The sequence below is a fragment of the Scyliorhinus torazame genome, chromosome 23 (genome assembly GCF_047496885.1).
Source record: "Scyliorhinus torazame isolate Kashiwa2021f chromosome 23, sScyTor2.1, whole genome shotgun sequence".
Taxonomy (NCBI): domain Eukaryota; kingdom Metazoa; phylum Chordata; class Chondrichthyes; order Carcharhiniformes; family Scyliorhinidae; genus Scyliorhinus; species Scyliorhinus torazame.
In genome coordinates, this window is record NC_092729.1 from 19,014,607 (window position 1) to 19,040,604 (window position 25,998).

Consider the following 25,998-nt stretch of genomic DNA (forward strand, 5'->3'; position numbering starts at 1 on the left):
TGTTTCATTGTACTATATTTAATGTCGGGCTTTGTTTAATTTTACCTTGTTCAATGTAGGGCACTGTTTCATTTTACCGTATTTAATGTCGGGCTCTGTTTAATTTTACTTTGTTCACTGTAGGGCACTGTTTCATTGTACCGTATTTAATGTCGGGCTCTGTTTAATTTTACATTGTTGCTGGTAGGGCACTGATTCATTGTACCGTATTTAATGTCGGGTTCTGTTTAATTTTACATTGTTCAGTGTAGGGCACTGTTTCATTGTACTGTATTTAATGTAGGGCTCTGTTTAATTTTACCTTGTTCAATGTAGGGCACTGTTTAATTTTGCATTGTTCAGTGTAGGGCACTGTTTCATTGTACAGTATTTAATGTAGGGCTCTGTTTAATTTTACCTTGTTCAATGTAGGGCACTGTTTAATTTTGCATTGTTCAGTGTAGGGCACTGTTTCATTGTACAGTATTTAATGTCGGGCTGTGTTTAATTGTACATTGTTCACTGTAGGGCTCTGTTTCATTGTACCGTATTTAATGTCGGGCTCTGTTTAATTTTACATTCTTCACTGTAGGGCATTGTTTCATTGTGCTGTATTTAATGTTGGGCTCTGTTTAATTTTACCTTGTTCACTGTCGGGCACTGTTTCATTGTCCCGTATTTAATGTCGGTTTCTGATTAATTTTACATTGTTCAGTGTAGGGCACTGTTTCATTGTACTGTATTTAATGTCGGGCTCTGTTTAATTTTACATTGTTCACTGTAGGGCACTGTTTCATTGTACTGTATTTAATGTCAGGCTCTGTTTAATGTTACATTGTTCACTGTAGGTCACTATTTCATTGTACTGTATTTAATGTCGGGCTCTGTTTAATTTTACATTGTTCACTGTAGGTCACTGTTTCATTGTACTGTATTTAATGTCGGGCTCTGTTTAATTTTACATTGTTCACTGTAGGGCACTGTTTCATTGTACCGTATTTAATGTCGGGCTGTGTTAAATTGTACATTGTTCACTGTAGGGCACTGTTTCATTTTACCGTATTTAATGTCGGGCTGTGTTTAATTGTACATTGTTCACTGTTGGGCACTGTTTCATTGTACCCTATTTAATGTCGGGCTGTGTTTAATTTTACCTTGCTCACTGGAGGGCACTGTTACATTGTACTGTATTTAATGTCGTGCTCTGTTTAATTTTACATTGTTCTCTGTAGGGCACTGTTTCATTGTACCGTATTTAATGTCGGTCTCTGTTTAATTTTACATTGTTCACTGTAGGTCACTGTTTCATTGTACTGTATTTAATATCGGGCTGTGTTTAATTTTACATTCTTCACTGTAGGGCATTGTTTAATTGTGCTGTATTTAATGTTGGGCTCTGTTTAATTTTACCTTGTTCACTGTCGGGCACTCTTTCATTGTCCCGTATTTAATGTCGGGCTGTGTTTAATTGTACATTGGTCACTGTAGGGCACTGTTTCATTGTACCGTATTTAATGTCGGGCTCTGTTTAATTTTACATTCTTCACTGTAGGGCATTGTTTCATTGTACCGTATTTAATGTCGGGCTCTGTTTAATTTTACCTTATTCAGTGTACGGCACTGATTCATTGTACCGTATTTAATGTCGGGCTCTGTTTAATTTTGCCTTGTTTACGGTAGGTCACTGTTTCATTGTACTGTATTTAATGTCGGGCTCTGTTTAATTTTACATTGTTCACTGTAGGGCACTCTTTCATTGTACTGTATTTAATGTCAGGCTCGGTTTAATTTTACATTGTTCACTGTAGGGCACTGTTTCATTGTACCGTATTTAATGTCGTGCTGTGTTTAATTTTACATTGTTCAGTGTAGGGCAGTGTTTTATTGTACCGTATTTCATGTCGGGTTCTGTTTAATGTTACCTTGTTCACTGTAGGGCACTGTTTCATTGTACTATATTTAATGTCGGGCTTTGTTTAATTTTACCTTGTTCACTGTAGGGCACTGTTTCATTTTACCGTATTTAATGTCGGGCTGTGTTTAATTGTACCTTGTTCAGTGTAGGGCACTGATTCATTGTACCGTATTTAATGTCGGGCTCTGTTTATTTTAAATTTGTTCACTGTAGGGCACTGTTTCATTGCACCGTATTTAATGTCGGACTCTGTTTAATTTTACCTTGTTCACTGTAGGGCACTGTTTCATTGTACCGTATTTAATGTCGGGCTCTGTTTAATTTTACCTTGTTCACTGTAGGGCACTGTTTCATTGTACTGTATTTAATGTCGGGCTGTGTTTAATTTTACATTGTTCAGTGTAGGGCACTGATACATTGTACCGTATTTAATGTCGGGCTGTGTTTAATTTTACATTGTTCAGTGTAGGGCTCTGTTTCATTTTACCGTATTTAATGTCGGGCTGTGTTTAATTGTACATTGTTCACTGTAGGGCACTGTTTCATTGTACCGTATTTAATGTCGGGCTATGTTAAATTTTACATTGTTCAGTGTAGGGCACTGTTTCATTGTACTGTTTTTAATGTCGGGCTCTGTTTAATTTTGCCTTGTTTACTGTAGGTCACTGTTTCATTGTCCCGTATTTAATGTCGGGCTCTGTTTAATTTTACATTGTTCACAGTAGAGCCCTGTTTCATTGTACTGTATTTAATGTCGGGCTCTGTTTAATTTTACTTTGTTCACTGTAGGGCACTGTTTCATTGTATCGTATTCAATGTCGGGCTCTGTTTAATTTTACATTGTTCAGTGTAGGGCACTGTTTCATTGTCCCGTATTTAATGTCGGGCTCTGTTTAATTTTACATTCTTCACTGTAGGGCACTGTTTCATTGTGTCGTATTCAATGTCGGGCTCTGTTTAATTTTACATTGTTCACTGTAGGGCACTGTTTCATTGAATCGTATTTAATGTCGGGCTCTGTTTAATTTTACTTTGTTCACTGTAGGGCACTGTTTCATTCTATCGTATTCAATGTCGGGCTCTGTTTAATTTTACATTGTTGCTGGTAGGGCACTGATTAATTGTACCGTATTTAATGTCGGGCTGTGTTTTATTTTACATTGTTCACTGTAGGGCACTGTTTCATTGTACCGTATTTAATGTCGGGCTCTGTTTAATTTTACCTTGTTCACTGTAGGGCACTGTTTCATTGTACTGTATTTAATGTCGGGCTCTGTTTAATTTTACATTGTTCACTGTAGGGCACTGTTTCATTGTATCGTATTTAATGTCGGGCTCTGTTAAATTTTACCTTGTTCAGTGTAGGGCACTGTTTCATTGTACCGTATTTACTGTCGGGCTGTGTTTCATTGTACATTGTTCACTGAAGGGCACTGTTTCATTGTACCGTATTTACTGTCGGGCTGTGTTTCATTGTGCATGGTTCACTGTAGGGCACTGTTTCATTGTATCGAATTTAATGTCGGGCAATTAACTGAGCAATGTAAAGTTAAACAGAGCCCTACATTAAATACGGTACAATGAAACAGTGCCCAACACTGAACAATGTAAAATTAAACAGAGCCCGACATTAAATAAAGTCAATGAAACAGTGCCCGACGGTGTACAAGGTAAAATTAAACAGAGACCAACATTAAATACTGTACAATGAAATAGTGCCCTACAGTAAACATATTATAATTAAACAGAGACCGACATTTAATACAGTATAATGAAACAGTGCCCTACACTGAACAATGTAAAATTAAACAGAGCCCGACATTAAATACGGTACAATGAAACTGTGCCCTAAAGTGAACAAGGTAAAATTAAACAGAGCCCGAGATTAAATACAGTCCAATGAAACAGTGCCCTACAGTGAACAAGGTAACATTAAGCAGAGCCCGACATTAAATACAGTACAATGAAACAGCGCCCTACAGTAAACATAGAATAATTAAACAGAGACCGACATTAAATACAGATCAATGAAACAGTGCCCTACACTGACCAATGTAAAGTTAAACAGAGCCCGACATTCAATACAGTATAATGAAACAGTGCCCTACACTGAACAATGTAAAATTAAACAGAGCCCGACATTAAATACGGTACAATGGAACAGTGCCCTACAGTACAATGTAAAATTAAACAGAGCCCGACATTAAATACGGTACAATGAAACTGTGCCCTACAGTGAACAAGGTAAAATTAAACAGAGCCCGACATTAAATACAGCACAATGAAACAGTGCCCTACACTGAACAATGTAAAAGTAAACACAGCCCGACATTAAATACAGCACAATGAAACAGTGCCCTACACTGAACAATGTAAAATTAAACAGAGCCCGACATTAAATACAGCACAATGAAACAGTGCCCTACAGTGAACAAGGTAAAATTAAACAGAGCCCGACATTAAATACAGTACAATGAAACAGTGCCCTACACTGAACAATGTAAAATTAAACACAGCCCGACATTAAATACGGTACAATGAAACAGTGCCCGACAGTGAACAAGGTAAAATTAAACAGAACCCAACATTAAATACAGCACAATTAAACAATGCCCTACATTTAAGAATGTAAAATTAAACACAGCCCGACATTAAATACAGTACAATGAAACAGTGACCTACACTGAACAATGTAAAATTAAACAGAGCCCGATATTAAATACGGTACAATGAAACAGTGACCTACAGTGAACAATGTAAAATTAAACAGAGACCGATATTAAATACGGTACAATGAAACAGTGCCCTACACTGAACAATTTAAAATTAATCAGAAACCGACATTAAATACGGGACAATGAAACAGTGCCCGACAGTGAACAAGGTAAAATTAAACAGAGCCCAACATTAAATACAGCACAATGAAATAATGCCCTACAGTGAAGAATGTAAAATTAAACACAGCCCGACATTAAATACAGTACAATGAATCAGTGCCCTACACTGAACAATGTAAAATAAAACACAGCCCGACATTAAATACGGGACAATGAAACAGTGCCCTACACTGAACAATGTAAAAAAAAACACAGCCCGACATTAAATACGGTACAATGAAACAGTGCCCTACACTGAACAATGTAAAATAAAACACAGCCCGATATTAAATACGGTACAATGAAACAGTGACCTACAGTGAACAATGTAAAATTAAACAGAGACCGATATTAAATACGGTACAATGAAACAGTGCCCTACACTGAACAATTTAAAATTAATCAGAAACCGACATTAAATACGGGACAATGAAACAGTGCCCGACAGTGAACAAGGTAAAATTAAACAGAGCCCAACATTAAATACAGCACAATGAAATAATGCCCTACAGTGAAGAATGTAAAATTAAACACAGCCCGACATTAAATACAGTACAATGAATCAGTGCCCTACACTGAACAATGTAAAATAAAACACAGCCCGACATTAAATACGGGACAATGAAACAGTGCCCTACACTGAACAATGTAAAATAAAACACAGCCCGACATTAAATACGGTACAATGAAACAGTGCCCTACACTGAACAATGTAAAATAAAACACAGCCCGAAATTAAATACGGTACAATTAAACAGTGCCCTACACTGAACAATGTAAAATTAAACATAGCCCGACATTTAATACGGTACAATGAATCAGTGCCCTACACTGAACAATGTAAAATAAAACACAGCCCGACATTAAATACGGTACAATGAAACAGTGCCCTACACTGAACAATGTAAAATTAAACAGAGCCCGACATTAAATACAGTACAATGAAACAGTGCCCTACAGTGAACAATGTAAAATTAAACAGAGCCCGACATTAAATACAGCCCAATGAAACAGTGCCCTACAGTGAACAATGTAAAGTTAAACACAGCCCGACATGAAATACGGTACAATGAAACAGTGCCCTACACTGAACAATGTAAAGTTAAACACAGCCCGACATTAAATACAGTACAATGAATCAGTGCCCTACACTGAACAATGTTAACTTAAACACAGCCCGACATTAAATACGGTACAATGAATCACTGCCCTACACTGAACAATGTAAAATTAAACACAGCCCGACATTAAATACGGTACAATGAAACAGTGCCCTACAGTAAACAAGGCAAAATTAAACAGAGCCCGACATTAAATACAGTACAATGAAACAGTGCCCTACACTGAACAATGTAAAATTAAACACAGCCCGACATTAAATACGGTAAAATGAAACAGTGCCCTACACTGAACAAGGTAAAATTAAAGAGAGCCCGACATTAAATACGGTACAATGAAACAGTGCCCCACACTGAACAAGGTAAAATTAAACAGAGCCCGACATTAAGTACAGTACAATGAAACAGTGACCTACAGTAAACAAGGCAAAATTAAACAGAGCCCGACATTAAATACAGTACAATGAAACAGTGCCCTACACTGAACAATGTAACATTAAACAGAGCCCGACATTAAATACGGGACAATGAAACAGTGCCGACAGTGAACAAGGTAAAATTAGACAGAGCCCAACATTAAATACAGCACAATGAAACAATGCCCGACAGTGAAGAATGTAAAATTGAACAGAGCCCTACATTAAATACAGTACAATGAAACAGTGCCCTACACTGAACAATGTAAAATTAAACACAGCCCGACATTAAATACGGTAAAATGAAACTGTGCCCTACACTGAACAAGGTAAAATTAAACAGAGCCCAACATTAAATACAGCACAATTAAACAATGCCCTACAGTGAAGAATGTAAAATTAAACACAGCCCGACATTAAATACAGTACAATGAAACAGTGACCTATAGTGAACAATGTAAAATTAAACAGAGACCGATATTAAATACGGTACAATGAAACAGTGCCCTACAGAGAACAATGTAAAATTAAACATAGCCCGACATTTAATACGGTACAATGTAACAGTGCGCTCCACTGAGCAAGGTAAAATTAAACACAGCCCGACATTAAATAGGGTACAATGAAACAGTGCCCTACAGTGAACAATGTACAATTAAACACAGCCCGACATTAAATACGGTACAATGAAACAGTGCCCTACAGTGAACAATGTACAATTTAACACAGCCCGACATTAAATACGGTACAACGAAACAGTGCCCTACAGTGAACAATGTAAAATTAAACAGAGCCCGACATTAAATACAGTACAATGAAACAGTGCCCTACAGTGAACAATGTAAAATGAAACAGAGCCCGGCGTTAAAAACAGTACAATGAAACAGTGACCTACAGTAAAAAAGGCAAAATTAAACAGAGCCCGACATTAAATACAGTACAATGAAACAGTGCCCTACACTGAACAATTTAAAATTAATCAGAAACCGACATTAAATACGGGACAATGAAACAGTGCCCGACAGTGAACAAGGTAAAATTAAACAGAGCCCAACATTAAATACAGCACAATGAAACAATGCCCTACAGTGAAGAATGTAAAATTAAACACAGCCCGACATTAAATACAGTACAATGAATCAGTGCCCTACACTGAACAATGTAAAATAAAACACAGCCCGACATTAAATACGGGACAATGAAACAGTGCCCTACACTGAACAATGTAGAATAAAACACAGCCCGACATTAAATACGGTACAATGAAACAGTGCCCTACACTGAACAATGTAAAATTAAACATAGCCCGAAATTTAATACGGTACAATGAATCAGTGCCCTACACTGAACAATGTAAAATAAAACACAGCCCGACATTAAATACGGTACAATGAAACAGTGCCCTACACTGAACAATGTAAAATAAAACACAGCCCGACATTAAATACGGTACAATGAAACAGTGCCCTACACTGAACAATGTAAAATTAAACATAGCCCGACATTTAATACGGTACAATGAATCAGTGCCCTACACTGAACAATGTAAAATAAAACACAGCCCGACATTAAATACGGTACAATGAAACAGTGCCCTACACTGAACAATGTAAAATTAAACAGAGCCCGACATTAAATACAGTACAATGAAACAGTGCCCTACAGTGAACAATGTAAAATTAAACAGAGCCCGACATTAAATACAGCCCAATGAAACAGTGCCCTACAGTGAACAATGTAAAGTTAAACACAGCCCGACATTAAATACGGTACAATGAAACAGTGCCCTACACTGAACAATGTAAAGTTAAACACAGCCCGACATTAAAAACAGTACAATGAATCAGTGCCCTACACTGAACAATGTTAACTTATACACAGCCCGACATTAAATACGGTACAATGAATCACTGCCCTGCACTGAACAATGTAAAATTAAACACAGCCCGACATTAAATACAGTACAATGAAACAGTGCCCTACACTGAACAATGTAAAATTAAACAGAGCCCGACATTAAATACAGTACAATGAAACAGTGCCCTACAGTGAACAATGTAAAATTAAACAGAGCCCGACATTAAATACAGCCCAATGAAACAGTGCCCTACAGTGAACAATGTAAAGTTAAACACAGCCCGACATTAAATACGGTACAATGAAACAGTGCCCTACACTGAACAATGTAAAGTTAAACACAGCCCGACATTAAAAACAGTACAATGAATCAGTGCCCTACACTGAACAATGTTAACTTAAACACAGCCCGACATTAAATACGGTACAATGAATCACTGCCCTGCACTGAACAATGTAAAATTAAACACAGCCCGACATTAAATACGGTACAATGAAACAGTGCCCCACACTGAACAAGGTAAAATTAAACAGAGCCCGACATTAAGTACAGTACAATGAAACAGTGACCTACAGTAAACAAGGCAAAATTAAACAGAGCCCGACATTAAATACAGTACAATGAAACAGTGCCCTACACTGAACAATGTAACATTAAACAGAGCCCGACATTAAATACGGGACAATGAAACATTGCCGACAGTGAACAAGGTAAAATTAAACAGAGCCCAACATTAAATACAGCACAATGAAACAATGCCCGACAGTGAAGAATGTAAAATTAAACAGAGCCCGACATTAAATACAGTACAATGAAACAGTGCCCTACACTGAACAATGTAAAATTAAACACAGCCCGACATTAAATACGGTAAAATGAAACTGTGCCCTACACTGAACAAGGTAAAATTAAACAGAGCCCGACATTAAATACGGTAAAATGAAACAGTGCCCTACAGTGAAGAATGTAAAATTAAACAGAGCCCGAGATTAAATACGGTACAATGAAACAGTGCCCTACAGTGACCAATGTACAATTAAACACAGTCCGACATTAAATACGGGACAATGAAACAGTGCCCGACAGTGAACAAGGTAAAATTAAACAGAGCCCGACATTAAATACAGTACAATGAAACAATGCCCTACAGTGAAGAATGTAAAATTAAACTGAGCCCGACATTAAATACGGTACAATGAAACAGTGCCCTACAGTGAACAATGTAAAATTAAACAGAGCCCAACATTAAATACAGCACAATGAAACAATGCCCTACAGTGAAGAATGTAAAATTAAACAGAGCCCGACATTAAATACGGTACAATGAAACAGTGCCCTACAGTGAACAATGTACAATTAAACACAGCCCGACATTAAATATGGTACAATGAAACAGTGCCCTACAGTGAACAATGTACAATTAAACACAGCCCGACATTAAATACTGTACATGAAACAGTGCCCTACATTGAACAAGGTAAAATTAAACAGAGCCCTACATTAAATACAGTACATTGAAACAGTGCCCTACAGTGAACAATGTAAAATTAAACAGAGCCCTACATTAAATACAGTACAATGAAACAGTGCCCTACAGTGAACAATGTAAAATTAAACAGAGCCCGACATTAAATACAGCACACTGAAACAGTGCCCTACAGTGAACAATGTAAAATTAAACAGAGCCCAACATTAAATACAGTACAATGAAACAGTGCCCTACACTGAACAATGTAAAATTAAACAAAGCCCGACATTAAATATATTACAATGAAACAGTACCCTACAGTGAACAAGGTAAAATTAAACAGAGCCCGACATTAAATACGGTACAATGAAACAGTGCCCTACACTGAACAATGTAAAATTAAACAGAGCCCGACATTAAATACGGTGCAATGAATCAGTGCCCTACACTGAACAATGTAAAATAAAACACAGCCCGACATTAAATACGGTACAATGAAACAGTGCCCTACACTGAACAATGTAAAATTAAACAGAGCCCGACATTAAATACAGTTCAGTGAAACAGTGCCCTACACTGAACAATGTAAAATTAAAAACAGCCCGACATTAAATACGGTACAATGAAACAGTGCCCTACACTGAACAATGTAAAATTAAACAGAGCCCGACATTACATACGGGACAATGAAACAGTGCCCTACACTGAACAATGTAAAATTAAACAGAGCCCGACATTAAATGCGGTACAATGAAACAGTGCCCGACAGTGAACAAGGTAAAATTAAACAGAGCCCAACATTAAATACAGCACAATGAAACAATGCCCTACAGTGAAGAATGTAAAATTAAACACAGCCCGACATTAAATACAGTACAATGAAACAGTGCCCTACACTGAACAATGTAAAATTAAACATAGCCCGACATTAAATACAGTACAATGAATCAGTGCCCTACACTGAACAATGTAAAATATAACACAGCCCGACATTAAATACGGTACAATGAAACAGTGCCCTACACTGAACAATGTAAAATTAAACAGAGCCCGACATTAAATACAGTACAATGAAACAGTGCCCTACAGTGAACAATGTAAAATTAAACAGAGCCCGACATTAAATACAGCCCAATGAAACAGTGCCCTACAGTGAACAATGTAAAGTTAAACACAGCCCGACATTAAATACAGTACAATGAATCAGTGCCCTACACTGAACAATGTTAACTTAAACAGAGCCCGACATTAAATACGGTACAATGAATCACTGCCCTACACTGAACAATGTAAGATTAAACACAGCCCGACATTAAATACGGTACAATGAAACAGTGCCCTACAGTAAACAAGGCAAAATGAAACAGAGCCCGACATTAAATACAGTACAATGAAACAGTGCCCTACACTGAACAATGTAAAATTAAACACAGCCCGACATTAAATACGGTAAAATGAAACAGTGCCCTACACTGAACAAGGTAAAATTAAACAGAGCCCGACATTAAATACGGTACAATGAAACAGTGCCCTACACTGAACAAGGTAAAATTAAACAGAGCCCGACATTAAATACAGTACAATGAAACAGTGACCTACAGTGAACAAGGTAAAATTAAACAGAGCCCAACATTAAATACAGCACAATGAAACAATGCCCGACAGTGAAGAATGTAAAATTAAACAGAGCCCGACATTAAATACAGTACAATGAAACAGTGCCCTACACTGAACAATGTAAAATTAAACACAGCCCGACATGAAATACGGTAAAATGAAACAGTGCCCTACACTGAACAAGGTAAAATTAAACAGAGCCCGACATTAAATACGGTAAAATGAAACAGTGCCCTACACTGAACAAGGTAAAATTAAACAGAGCCCGACATTAAATACGGTACAATGAAACAGTGACCTACACTGAACAAGGTAAAATTAAACAGAGCCCGACATTAAATACGGTAAAATGAAACAGTGCCCTACAGTGAACAATGTAAAATTAAACACAGCCCGACATTAAATACGGTACAATGAATCACTGCCCTACCAGCAACAATGTAAAATTAAACACAGCCCGACATTAAATACAGTACAATGAATCAGTGCCCTACACTGAACAATGTAAAATTAAACAGAGCCCGACATTAAATACGGTACAATGAAACAGTGCCCTACAGTGAACAATGTAAAATTAAACAGAGCCCGACATTAAATGCGGTACAATGAAACAGTGCCCGACAGTGAACAATGTAAAATTAAACATAGCCCGACATTAAATACAGTACAATGAATCAGTGCCCTACACTGAACAATGTAAAATAAAACACAGCCCGACATTAAATACGGTACAATGAAACAGTGCCCTACACTGAACAATGTAACATTAAACAGAGCCCGACATTTAATACGGTACAATGAATCAGTGCCCTACACTGAACAATGTAAAATAAAACACAGCCCGACATTAAATACGGTACAATGAAACAGTGACCTACAGTAAACAAGGCAAAATTAAACAGAGCCCGACATTAAATACGGTACAATGAAACAGTGCCCTACACTGAACAATGTAAAATAAAACACAGCTCGACATTAAATACGGTACAATGAAACAGTGCCCTACACTGAACAATGTAAAATTAAACACAGCCCGACATTTAATACGGTAAAATGAAACAGTGCCCTACACTGAACAATGTAAAATTAAAAACAGCCCGACATTAAATACAGGACAATGAAACAGTGCCCTACAGTGAACAATGTAAAATTAAACAGAGCCCGACATTAAATACGGTACAATGAAACAGTGCCCTACAGTGTACAAAGTAAAATTAAACAGAGCCCGACATTAAATACAGCCCAATGAAACAGTGCCCTACCAGCAACAATGTAAAATAAAACACAGCCCGACATTAAATACGGTACAATGAAACAGTGCCCGACAGTGAACAAGGTAAAATTAAACAGAGCCCAACATTAAATACAGCACAATGAAACAATGCCCTACAGTGAAGAATGTAAAATTAAACACAGCCCGACATTAAATACAGTACAATGAAACAGTGCCCTACACTGAACAATGTAAAATTAAACATAGCCCGACATTAAATACAGTACAATGAATCAGTGCCCTACACTGAACAATGTAAAATAAAACACAGCCCGACATTAAATACGGTACAATGAAACAGTGCCCTACACTGAACAATGTAAAATAAAACACAGCCCGACATTAAATACAGTACAATGAAACAGTGCCCTACACTGAACAATGTAAAATTAAACATAGCCCGACATTTAATACGGTACAATGAATCAGTGCCCTACACTGAACAATGTAAAATAAAACACAGCCCGACATTAAATACGGTACAATGAAACAGTGCCCTACACTGAACAATGTAAAATTAAACACAGCCCGACATGAAATACGGTAAAATGAAACAGTGCCCTACACTGAACAAGGTAAAATTAAACAGAGCCCGACATTAAATACGGTAAAATGAAACAGTGCCCTACACTGAACAAGGTAAAATTAAACAGAGCCCGACATTAAATACGGTAAAATGAAACAGTGCCCTACACTGAACAAGGTAAAATTAAACAGAGCCCAACATTAAATACAGCACAATGAAACAATGCCCTACAGTGAAGAATGTAAAATTAAACACAGCCCGACATTAAATACAGTACAATGAAACAGTGCCCTACACTGAACAATGTAAAATTAAACATAGCCCGACATTAAATACAGTACAATGAATCAGTGCCCTACACTGAACAATGTAAAATAAAACACAGCCCGACATTAAATACGGTACAATGAAACAGTGCCCTACACTGAACAATGTAAAATAAAACACAGCCCGACATTAAATACAGTACAATGAAACAGTGCCCTACACTGAACAATGTAAAATTAAACATAGCCCGACATTTAATACGGTACAATGAATCAGTGCCCTACACTGAACAATGTAAAATAAAACACAGCCCGACATTAAATACGGTACAATGAAACAGTGCCCTACACTGAACAATGTAAAATTAAACACAGCCCGACATGAAATACGGTAAAATGAAACAGTGCCCTACACTGAACAAGGTAAAATTAAACAGAGCCCGACATTAAATACGGTAAAATGAAACAGTGCCCTACACTGAACAAGGTAAAATTAAACAGAGCCCGACATTAAATACGGTACAATGAAACAGTGACCTACACTGAACAAGGTAAAATTAAACAGAGCCCGACATTAAATACGGTAAAATGAAACAGTGCCCTACAGTGAACAATGTTAAATTAAACACAGCCCGACATTAAATACGGTACAATGAATCAGTGCCCTACCAGCAACAATGTAAAATTAAACACAGCCCGACAATAATATACGGTGCAATGAATCAGTGCCCTACACTGAACCATGTAAAATTAAACACAGCCCGACATTAAATACAGTACAATGAAACAGTGCCCGACAGAGAACAATGTAAAATTAAACAGAGCCCGACATTAATTACGGTACAATGAAACAGTGCCCTACCAGCAACAATGTAAAATTAAACACAGCCCGACAATAATATACGGTGCAATGAATCAGTGCCCTACACTGAACCATGTAAAATTAAACACAGCCCGACATTAAATACAGTACAATGAAACAGTGCCCGACAGTGAACAAGGTAAAATTAAACAGAGCCCGACATTAAATACGGTACAATGAAACAATGCCCTACAGTGAAGAATGTAAAATTAAACAGAGCCCGACATTAAATACAGCACAATGAAACAATGCCCTACAGTGAAGAATGTAAAATTAAACACAGCCCGACATTAAATACAGTACAATGAAACAGTGCCCTACACTGAACAATGTAAAATTAAACATAGCTCGACATTAAATACTGTACAATGAATCAGTGCCCTACACTGAACAATGTAAAATAAAACACAGCCCGACATTAAATACGGTACAATGAAACAGTGCCCTACACTGAACAATGTAAAATAAAACACAGCCCGACATTAAATACGGTACAATGAAACAGTGCCCTACACTGAACAATGTAAAATTAAACATAGCCCGACATTTAATACGGTACAATGAATCAGTGCCCTACACTGAACAATGTAAAATAAAACACAGCCCGACATTAAATACGGTAAAATGAAACAGTGCCCTACACTGAACAAGGTAAAATTAAACAGAGCACGACATTAAATACGGTAAAATGAAACAGTGCCCTACACTGAACAAGGTAAAATTAAACAGAGCCCGACATTAAATACGGTACAATGAAACAGTGACCTACACTGAACAAGGTAAAATTAAACAGAGCCCGACATTAAATACGGTAAAATGAAACAGTGCCCTACAGTGAACAATGTTAAATTAAACACAGCCCGACATTAAATACGGTACAATGAATCAGTGCCCTACCAGCAACAATGTAAAATTAAACACAGCCCGACAATAATATACGGTGCAATGAATCAGTGCCCTACACTGAACCATGTAAAATTAAACACAGCCCGACATTAAATACAGTACAATGAAACAGTGCCCGACAGAGAACAATGTAAAATTAAACAGAGCCCGACATTAAATGCGGTACAATGAAACAGTGCCCGACAGTGAACAAGGTAAAATTAAACAGAGCCCAACATTAAATACAGCACAATGAAACAATGCCCTACAGTGAAGAATGTAAAATTAAACAGAGCCCGACATTAAATACAGCACAATGAAACAATGCCCTACAGTGAAGAATGTAAAATTAAACACAGCCCGACATTAAATACAGTACAATGAAACAGTGCCCTACACTGAACAATGTAAAATTAAACAGAGCCCGACATTAAATACGGTACAATGAAACAGTGACCTACAGTAAACAAGGTAAAATTAAACAGAGCCCGACATTAAATACGGTACAATGAATCAGTGCCCTACACTGAACAATGTAAAATAAAACACAGCCCGACATTAAATACGGTACAATGAAACAGTGCCCTACACTGAACAATGTAAAATAAAACACAGCCCGACATTAAATACGGTACAATGAAACAGTGCCCTACACTGAACAATGTAAAATTAAACATAGCCCGACATTTAATACGGTACAATGAATCAGTGCCCTACACTGAACAATGTAAAATAAAACACAGCCCGACATTAAATACGGTACAATGAAACAGTGCCCTACACTGAACAATGTAAAATAAAACACAGCTCGACATTAAATACAGTACAATGAAACAGTGCCCTACACTGAAAATGTAAAATTAAACAGAGCCCGACATTAAATACAGTACAATGAAACAGTGCCCTACAGTGAACAATGTAAAATTAAACAGAGCCCGACATTAAATACAGCCCAATGAAACAGTGCCCTACCAGCAACAATGTAAAATAAAACACAGCCCGACATTTAATACGGTAAAATGAAACAGTGCCCTACACTGAACAATGTAAAATTAAAAACAGCCCGACATTAAATACAGCCCAATGAAACAGTGCCCTACAGTGAACAATGTAAAGTTAAACACAGCCCGACATTAAATACGGTACAATGAAACAGTGCCCTACACTGAACAATGTAAAGTTAAACACAGCCCGACATTAAATACAGTACAATGAATCAGTGCCCTACACTGAACAATGTTAACTTAAACACAGCCCGACATTAAATACGGTACAATGAATCACTGCCCTACACTGAACAATGTAAAATAAAACACAGCCCGACATCAAATACGGTACAATGAAACAGTGCCCTACACTGAACAATGTAAAATAAAACACAGCTCGACATTAAATACGGTACAATGAAACAGTGCCCTACACTGAACAATGTAAAATTAAACACAGCCCGACATTTAATACGGTAAAATGAAACAGTGCCCTACACTGAACAATGTAAAATTAAAAACAGCCCGACATTAAATACAGGACAATGAAACAGTGCCCTACAGTGAACAATGTAAAATTAAACAGAGCCCGACATTAAATACGGTACAATGAAACAGTGCCCTACAGTGTACAAAGTAAAATTAAACAGAGCCCGACATTAAATACAGCCCAATGAAACAGTGCCCTACCAGCAACAATGTAAAATAAAACACAGCCCGACATTAAATACGGTACAATGAAACAGTGCCCTACAGTGAACAATGTAAAATTAAACAGAGCCCGACATTAAATACGGTACAATGAAACAGTGGCCTACAGTAAACAAGGTAAAATTAAACAGAGCCCGACATTAAATACAGTACAATGAAACAGTGCCCTACAGTGAACAATGTAAAATTAAACAGAGCCCGACATTAAATGCGGTACAATGAAACAGTGCCCGACAGTGAACAAGGTAAAATTAAACTGAGCCCAACATTAAATACAGCACAATGAAACAATGCCCTACTGTGAAGAATGTAAAATTAAACACAGCCCGACATTAAATACAGTACAATGAAACAGTGCCCTACACTGAACAATGTAAAATTAAACATAGCCCGACATTAAATACAGTACAATGAATCAGTGCCCTACACTGAACAATGTAAAATAAAACACAGCCCGACATTAAATACGGTACAATGAAACAGTGCCCTACACTGAACAATGTAAAATAAAACACAGCCCGACATTAAATACAGTACAATGAAACAGTGCCCTACACTGAACAATGTAAAATTAAACATAGCCCGACATTTAATACGGTACAATGAATCAGTGCCCTACACTGAACAATGTAAAATAAAACACAGCCCGACATTAAATACGGTACAATGAAACAGTGCCCTACACTGAACAATGTAAAATTAAACACAGCCCGACATGAAATACGGTAAAATGAAACAGTGCCCTACCTGAACAAGGTAAAATTAAACAGAGCCCGACATTAAATACGGTAAAATGAAACAGTGCCCTACACTGAACAAGGTAAAATTAAACAGAGCCCGACATTAAATACGGTACAATGAAACAGTGACCTACACTGAACAAGGTAAAATTAAACAGAGCCCGACATTAAATACGGTAAAATGAAACAGTGCCCTACAGTGAACAATGTTAAATTAAACACAGCCCGACATTAAATACGGTACAATGAATCAGTGCCCTACCAGCAACAATGTAAAATTAAACACAGCCCGACAATAATATACGGTGCAATGAATCAGTGCCCTACACTGAACCATGTAAAATTAAACACAGCCCGACATTAAATACAGTACAATGAAACAGTGCCCGACAGAGAACAATGTAAAATTAAACAGAGCCCGACATTAATTACGGTACAAAGAAACAGTGCCCTACCAGCAACAATGTAAAATTAAACACAGCCCGACAATAATATACGGTGCAATGAATCAGTGCCCTACACTGAACCATGTAAAATTAAACACAGCCCGACATTAAATACAGTACAATGAAACAGTGCCCGACAGTGAACAAGGTAAAATTAAACAGAGCCCGACATTAAATACGGTACAATGAAACAATGCCCTACAGTGAAGAATGTAAAATTAAACAGAGCCCGACATTAAATACAGCACAATGAAACAATGCCCTACAGTGAAGAATGTAAAATTAAACACAGCCCGACATTAAATACAGTACAATGAAACAGTGCCCTACACTGAACAATGTAAAATTAAACATAGCCCGACATTAAATACGGTAAAATGAAACAGTGCCCTACACTGAACAAGGTAAAATTAAACAGAGCCCGACATTAAATACGGTACAATGAAACAGTGACCTACACTGAACAAGGTAAAATTAAACAGAGCCCGACATTAAATACGGTAAAATGAAACAGTGCCCTACAGTGAACAATGTTAAATTAAACACAGCCCGACATTAAATACGGTACAATGAATCAGTGCCCTACCAGCAACAATGTAAAATTAAACACAGCCCGACAATAATATACGGTGCAATGAATCAGTGCCCTACACTGAACCATGTAAAATTAAACACAGCCCGACATTAAATACAGTACAATGAAACAGTGCCCGACAGAGAACAATGTAAAATTAAACAGAGCCCGACATTAAATGCGGTACAATGAAACAGTGCCCGACAGTGAACAAGGTAAAATTAAACAGAGCCCAACATTAAATACAGCACAATGAAACAATGCCCTACAGTGAAGAATGTAAAATTAAACAGAGCCCGACATTAAATACAGCACAATGAAACAATGCCCTACAGTGAAGAATGTAAAATTAAACACAGCCCGACATTAAATACAGTACAATGAAACAGTGCCCTACACTGAACAATGTAAAATTAAACAGAGCCCGACATTAAATACGGTACAATGAATCAGTGCCCTACACTGAACAATGTAAAATAAAACACAGCCCGACATTAAATACGGTACAATGAAACAGTGCCCTACACTGAACAATGTAAAATAAAACACAGCCCGACATTAAATACGGTACAATGAAACAGTGCCCTACACTGAACAATGTAAAATTAAACATAGCCCGACATTTAATACGGTACAATGAATCAGTGCCCTACACTGAACAATGTAAAATAAAACACAGCCCGACATTAAATACGGTACAATGAAACAGTGCCCTACACTGAACAATGTAAAATAAAACACAGCTCGACATTAAATGCGGTACAATGAAACAGTGCCCTACACTGAACAATGTAAAATTAAACATAGCCCGACATTTAATACGGTACAATGAATCAGTGCCCTACACTTAACAATGTAAAATAAAACACAGCCCGACATTAAATACAGTACAATGAAACAGTGCCCTACACTGAACAATGTAAAATTAAACAGAGCCCGACATTAAATACAGTACAATGAAACAGTGCCCTACAGTGAACAATGTAAAATTAAACAGAGCCCGACATTAAATACAGCCCAATGAAACAGTGCCCTACAGTGAACAATGTAAAGTTAAACACAGCCCGACATTAAATACGGTACAATGAAACAGTGCCCTACACTGAACAATGTAAAGTTAAACACAGCCCGACATTAAATACAGTACAATGAATCAGTGCCCTACACTGAACAATGTTAACTTAAACACAGCCCGACATTAAATACGGTACAATGAATCACTGCCCTACACTGAACAATGTAAAATTAAACACAGCCCGACATTAAATACGGTACAATGAAACAGTGCCCTACAGTAAACAAGGCAAAATTAAACAGAGCCCGACATTAAATACAGTACAATGAAACAGTGCCCTACACTGAACAATGTAAAATTATACAGAGCCCGACATTAAATACGGTACAATGAAACAGTGCCCCACACTGAACAAGGTAAAATTAAACAGAGCCCGACATTAAGTACAGTACAATGAAACAGTGACCTACAGTAAACAAGGCAAAATTAAACAGAGCCCGACATTAAATACAGTACAATGAAACAGTGCCCTACACTGAACAATGTAACATTAAACAGAGCCCGACATTAAATACGGGACTATGAAACAGTGTCGACAGTGAACAAGGTAAAATTAAACAGAGCCCAACATTAAATACAGCACAATGAAACAATGCCCGACAGTGAAGAATGTAAAATTAAACAGAGCCCGACATTAAATACAGTACAATGAAACAGTGCCCTACACTGAACAATGTAAAATTAAACACAGCCCGACATTAAATACGGTAAAATGAAACAGTGCCCTACACTGAACAAGGTAAAATTAAACAGAGCCCGACATTAAATACGGTAAAATGAAACAGTGCCCTACACTGAACAAGGTAAAATTAAACACAGCCCGACATTAAATACGGTACAATGAAACAGTGCCCTACACTGAACAAGGTAAAATTAAACAGAGCCCGACATTAAAAACAGTACAATGAAACAGTGCCCTACAGTGAACAATGTACAATTAAACAGAGCCCGACATTAAATACAGTACAATGTAACAGTGCCCTACAGTGAACAATGTAAAATTAAACAGAGCCCGACATTAAAAACAGTACAATGAAACAGTGCCCTACACTGAACAATGTAAAATTAAACAGAGCCCGACATTAAATACGGTACAATGAAACAGTGCCCTACAGTGAACAATGTACAATTAAACACAGCCCGACAGTAAATACGGTACAATGAAACAGTGCCCTACACTGAACAAGGTAAAATTAAACAGAGCCCGACATTAAAAACAGTACAATGAAACAGTGCCCTACAGTGAACAATGTACAATTAAACAGAGCCCGACATTAAATACAGTACAATGTAACAGTGCCCTACAGTCAACAATGTAAAATTAAACAGAGCCCGACATTAAAAACAGTACAATGAAACAGTGCCCTCCACTGAACAAGGTAAAATTAAACAGAGCCCGACATTAAATACGGTACAATGAAACAGTGCCCTACAGTGAACAATGTAAAATTAAACACGGCCCGACATTAAATACGGTACAATGAATCAGTGCCCTACCAGCAACAATGTAAAATTAAACACAGCCCGACATTAAATACGGTATAATGAATCAGTGCCCTACCAGCAACAATGTAAAATTAAAAACAGCCCGACATTAAATACAGGACAATGAAACAGTGCCCTACAGTGTACAAAGTAAAATTAAACAGAGCCCGACATTAAATACAGTACAATGAAATAGTGCCCTACAAGCAACGAGGTAAAATTAAACAGAGCCCGACATTAAATACAGCACAATGAAACACTGCCCTACAGTGAACAAGGTAACATTAAACAGTGCCCGACATTAAATACGGTACAATGAAACAGTGCCCTACAGTGAACAATGTAAAATTAAACAGAGCCCGACATTAAATACGGTACAATGAAACAGTGCCCTACAGTGAACAATGTAAAATTAAACACAGCCCGACATTAAATACAGTACAATGAAACAGTGACCTTCAGTGAACAAGGTAAAATTAAACAGAGCCCGACATTATATACAGTACAATGAAACAGTGCCCTACAACCTACAATGTAAAATTAAACAGAGCTCGACATTAAATACGGTACAATGAAACAGTGCCCTACAGTGAACAATGTAAAATTAAACAGAGCCCGACATTAAATGCGGTACAATGAAACAGTGCCCGACAGTGAACAAGGTAAAATTAAACATAGCCCGACATTAAATACAGCCCAATGAAACAGTGCCCTTACAGTGAACAATGTAAAGTTAAACACAGCCCGACATTAAATACAGTACAATGAAACAGTGACCTTCAGTGAACAAGGTAAAATTAAACAGAGCCCGACATTATATACAGTACAATGAAACAGTGCCCTACAACCTACAATGTAAAATTAAACAGAGCTCGACATTAAATACGGTACAATGAAACAGTGCCCTACAGTGAACAATGTAAAATTAAACAGAGCCCGACATTAAATACGGTACAATGAATCACTGCCCTACACTGAACAATGTAAAATTAAACACAGCCCGACATTAAATACAGTACAATGAAACAGTGCCCTAGAGTGAACAAGGAAAAATTAAACACAGCCCGACATTAAATACGGTACAATGAAACAGTGCCCCACACTGAACAAGGTAAAATTAAACAGAGCCCGACATTAAATACGGTAAAATGAAACAGTGACCTACAGTAAACAAGGCAAAATTAAACAGAGCCCGACATTAAATACAGTACAATGAAACAGTGCCCTACACTGAACAATGTAACATTAAACAGAGCCCGACATTAAATACGGGACAATGAAACAGTGCCGACAGTGAACAAGGTAAAATTAAACAGAGCCCAACATTAAATACAGCACAATGAAACAATGCCCGACAGTGAAGAATGTAAAATTAAACAGAGCCCGACTTTAAATACAGTACAATGAAACAGTGCCCTACACTGAACAATGTACAATTAAACACAGCCCGACATTAAATACGGTAAAATGAAACAGTGCCCTACACTGAACAAGGTAAAATTAAACAGAGCCCGACATTAAATACGGTACAATGAAACAGTGCCCTACAGTGAACAATGTACAATTAAACAGAGCCCGACATTAAATACAGTACAATGAAACAGTGCCCTACAGTGAACAATGTAAAATTAAACACAGCCCGACATTAAATACGGTACAATGAAACAGTGCCCCACACTGAACAAGGTAAAATTAAACAGAGCCCGACATTAAATACGGTAAAATGAAACAGTGACCTACAGTAAACAAGGCAAAATTAAACAGAGCCCGACATTAAATACAGTAAAATGAAACAGTGCCCTACACTGAACAATGTAACATTAAACAGAGCCCGACATTAAATACGGTACAATGAAACAGTGCCCTACACTGAACAAGGTAAAATAAAACACAGCCCGACATTAAATACGGTACAATGAAACAGTGCCCTACACTGAACAATGTAAAATAAAACACAGCCCGACATTAAATACGGTACAATGAAACAGTGCCCTACACTGAACAATGTAAAATAAAACACAGCTCGGCATTAAATACGGTACAATGAAACAGTGCCCTACACTGAACAATGTAAAATTAAACATAGCCCGACATTTAATACGGTTCAATGAATCAGTGCCCTACACTGAACAATGTAAAATGAAACACAGCCCGACATTAAATACGGTAGAATGAAACAGTGCCCTACAGTGAACAATGTAAAATTAAACAGAGCCCGACATTAAATACAGCCCAATGAAACAGTGCCCTACACTGAACAATGTAAAGTTAAACACAGCCCGACATTAAATACAGTACAATGAATCAGTGCCCTACACTGAACAATGTTAACTTAAACACAGCCCGACATTAAATACGGTACAATGAATCACTGCCCTACACTGAACAATGTAAAATTAAACACAGCCCGACATTAAATACGGTACAATGAAACAGTGCCCTACAGTAAACAAGGCAAAATTAAACAGAGCCCGACATTAAATACAGTACAATGAAACAGTGCCCTACACTGAACAATGTAAAATTAAACACAGCCCGACATTAAATACGGTAAAATGAAACAGTGCCCCACACTGAACAAGGTAAAATTAAACAGAGCCCGACATTAAATACGGTACAATGAAACAGTGCCCCACACTGAACAAGGTAAAATTAAACAGAGCCCGACATTAAATACAGTACAATGAAACAGTGCCCCACACTGAACAAGGTAAAATTAAACAGAGCCCGACATTAAGTACAGTACAATGAAACAGTGCCGACAGTGAACAAGGTAAAATTAAACAGAGCCCAACATTAAATACAACACAATGAAACAGTGCCCTACACTGAACAATGTTAAATTAAACACAGCCCGACATTAAATAGGTAAAATGAAACAGTGCCCTACACTGAACAAGGTAAAATTAAACAGAGCCCGACATTAAATACGGTAAAATGAAACAGTGCCCTACACTGAACAAGGTAAAATTAAACACAGCCCGACATTAAATACGGTACAATGAAACAGTGCCCTACACTGAACAAGGTAAAATTAAACAGAGCCCGACATTAAAAACAGTACAATGAAACAGTGCCCTACAGTGAACAATGTACAATTAAACAGAGCCCGACATTAAATACAGTACAATGTAACAGTGCCCTACAGTGAACAATGTAAAATTAAACACAGCCCGACATTAAATACAGTACAATGAAACAGTGCCCTACAAGCAACGAGGTAAAATTAAACAGAGCCCGACATTAAATACAGCACAATGAAACAGTGCCCTACAGTGAACAATGTAAAATTAAACACAGCCCGACATTAAATACCGTACAATGAATCAGTGCCCTACACTGAACAATGTAAAATTAAAAACAGCCCGACATTAAATACAGGACAATGAAACAGTGACCTACAGTGTACAAAGTAAAATTAAACAGAGCCCGGCATCAAATACAGTACAATGAAACAGTGCCCTACAAGCAACGAGGTAAAATTAAACAGAGCCCGACATTAAATACAGTACAATGAAACAGTGCCCTACACTGAACAATGTAAAATTAAACACAGCTCGACATTAAATACGGTAAAATGAAACAGTGCCCTACAGTGAACAATGTACAATTAAACAGAGCCCGACATTAAATACAGTACAATGAAACAGTGCCCTACAGTGAACAATGTAAAATTAAACACAGCCCGACATTAAATACAGTACAATGAAACAGTGCCCTACAAGCAACGAGGTAAAATTAAACAGAGCCCGACATTAAATACAGCACAATGAAACAGTGCCCTACAGTGAACAATGTAAAATTAAACACAGCCCGACATTAAATACCGTACAATGAATCAGTGCCCTACACTGAACAATGTAAAATTAAAAACAGCCCGACATTAAATACAGGACAATGAAACAGTGACCTACAGTGTACAAAGTAAAATTAAACAGAGCCCGGCATCAAATACAGTACAATGAAACAGTGCCCTACAAGCAACGAGGTAAAATTAAACAGAGCCCGACATTAAATACAGTACAATGAAACAGTGCCCTACACTGAACAATGTAAAATTAAACACAGCCCGACATTAAATACGGTACAATGAAACAGTGCCCTACACTGAACAAGGTAAAATTAAACAGAGCCCGACATTAAATACGGTACAATGAAACAGTGCCCTACAGTGAACAATGTACAATTAAACACAGCCCGACAGTAAATACGGTACAATGAAACAGTGCCCTACACTGAACAAGGTAAAATTAAACAGAGCCCGACATTAAATACGGTACAATGAAACAGTGCCCTACACTGAACAAGGTAAAATTAAACAGAGCCCGACATTAAATACGGTACAATGAAACAGTGCCCTACAGTGAACAATGTAAAATTAAACACAGCCCGACATTAAATACGGTACAATGAATCAGTGCCCTACCAGCAACAATGTAAAATTAAACACAGCCCGACATTAAATACGGTACAATGAATCAGTGCCCTACACTGAACAATGTAAAATTAAAAACAGCCCGACATTAAATACAGGACAATGAAACAGTGCCCTACAGTGTACAAAGTAAAATTAAACAGAGCCCGACATTAAATACAGTACAATGAAACAGTGCCCTACACGCAACGAGGTAAAATTAAACAGAGCCCGACATTAAATACAGCACAATGAAACAGTGCCCTACAGTGAACAATGTAAAATTAAACAGAGCCCGACATTAAATACGGTACAATGAAACAGTGCCCTACAGTGAACAATGTAAAATTAAACACAGCCCGACATTAAATGCAGTACAATGAAACAGTGACCTACAGTGAACAAGGTAAAATTAAACAGAGCCCGACATTAAATACAGTACAATGAAACAGTTCCCTACAAGCTACAATGTAAAATTAAACAGAGCTCGACATTAAATACGGTACAA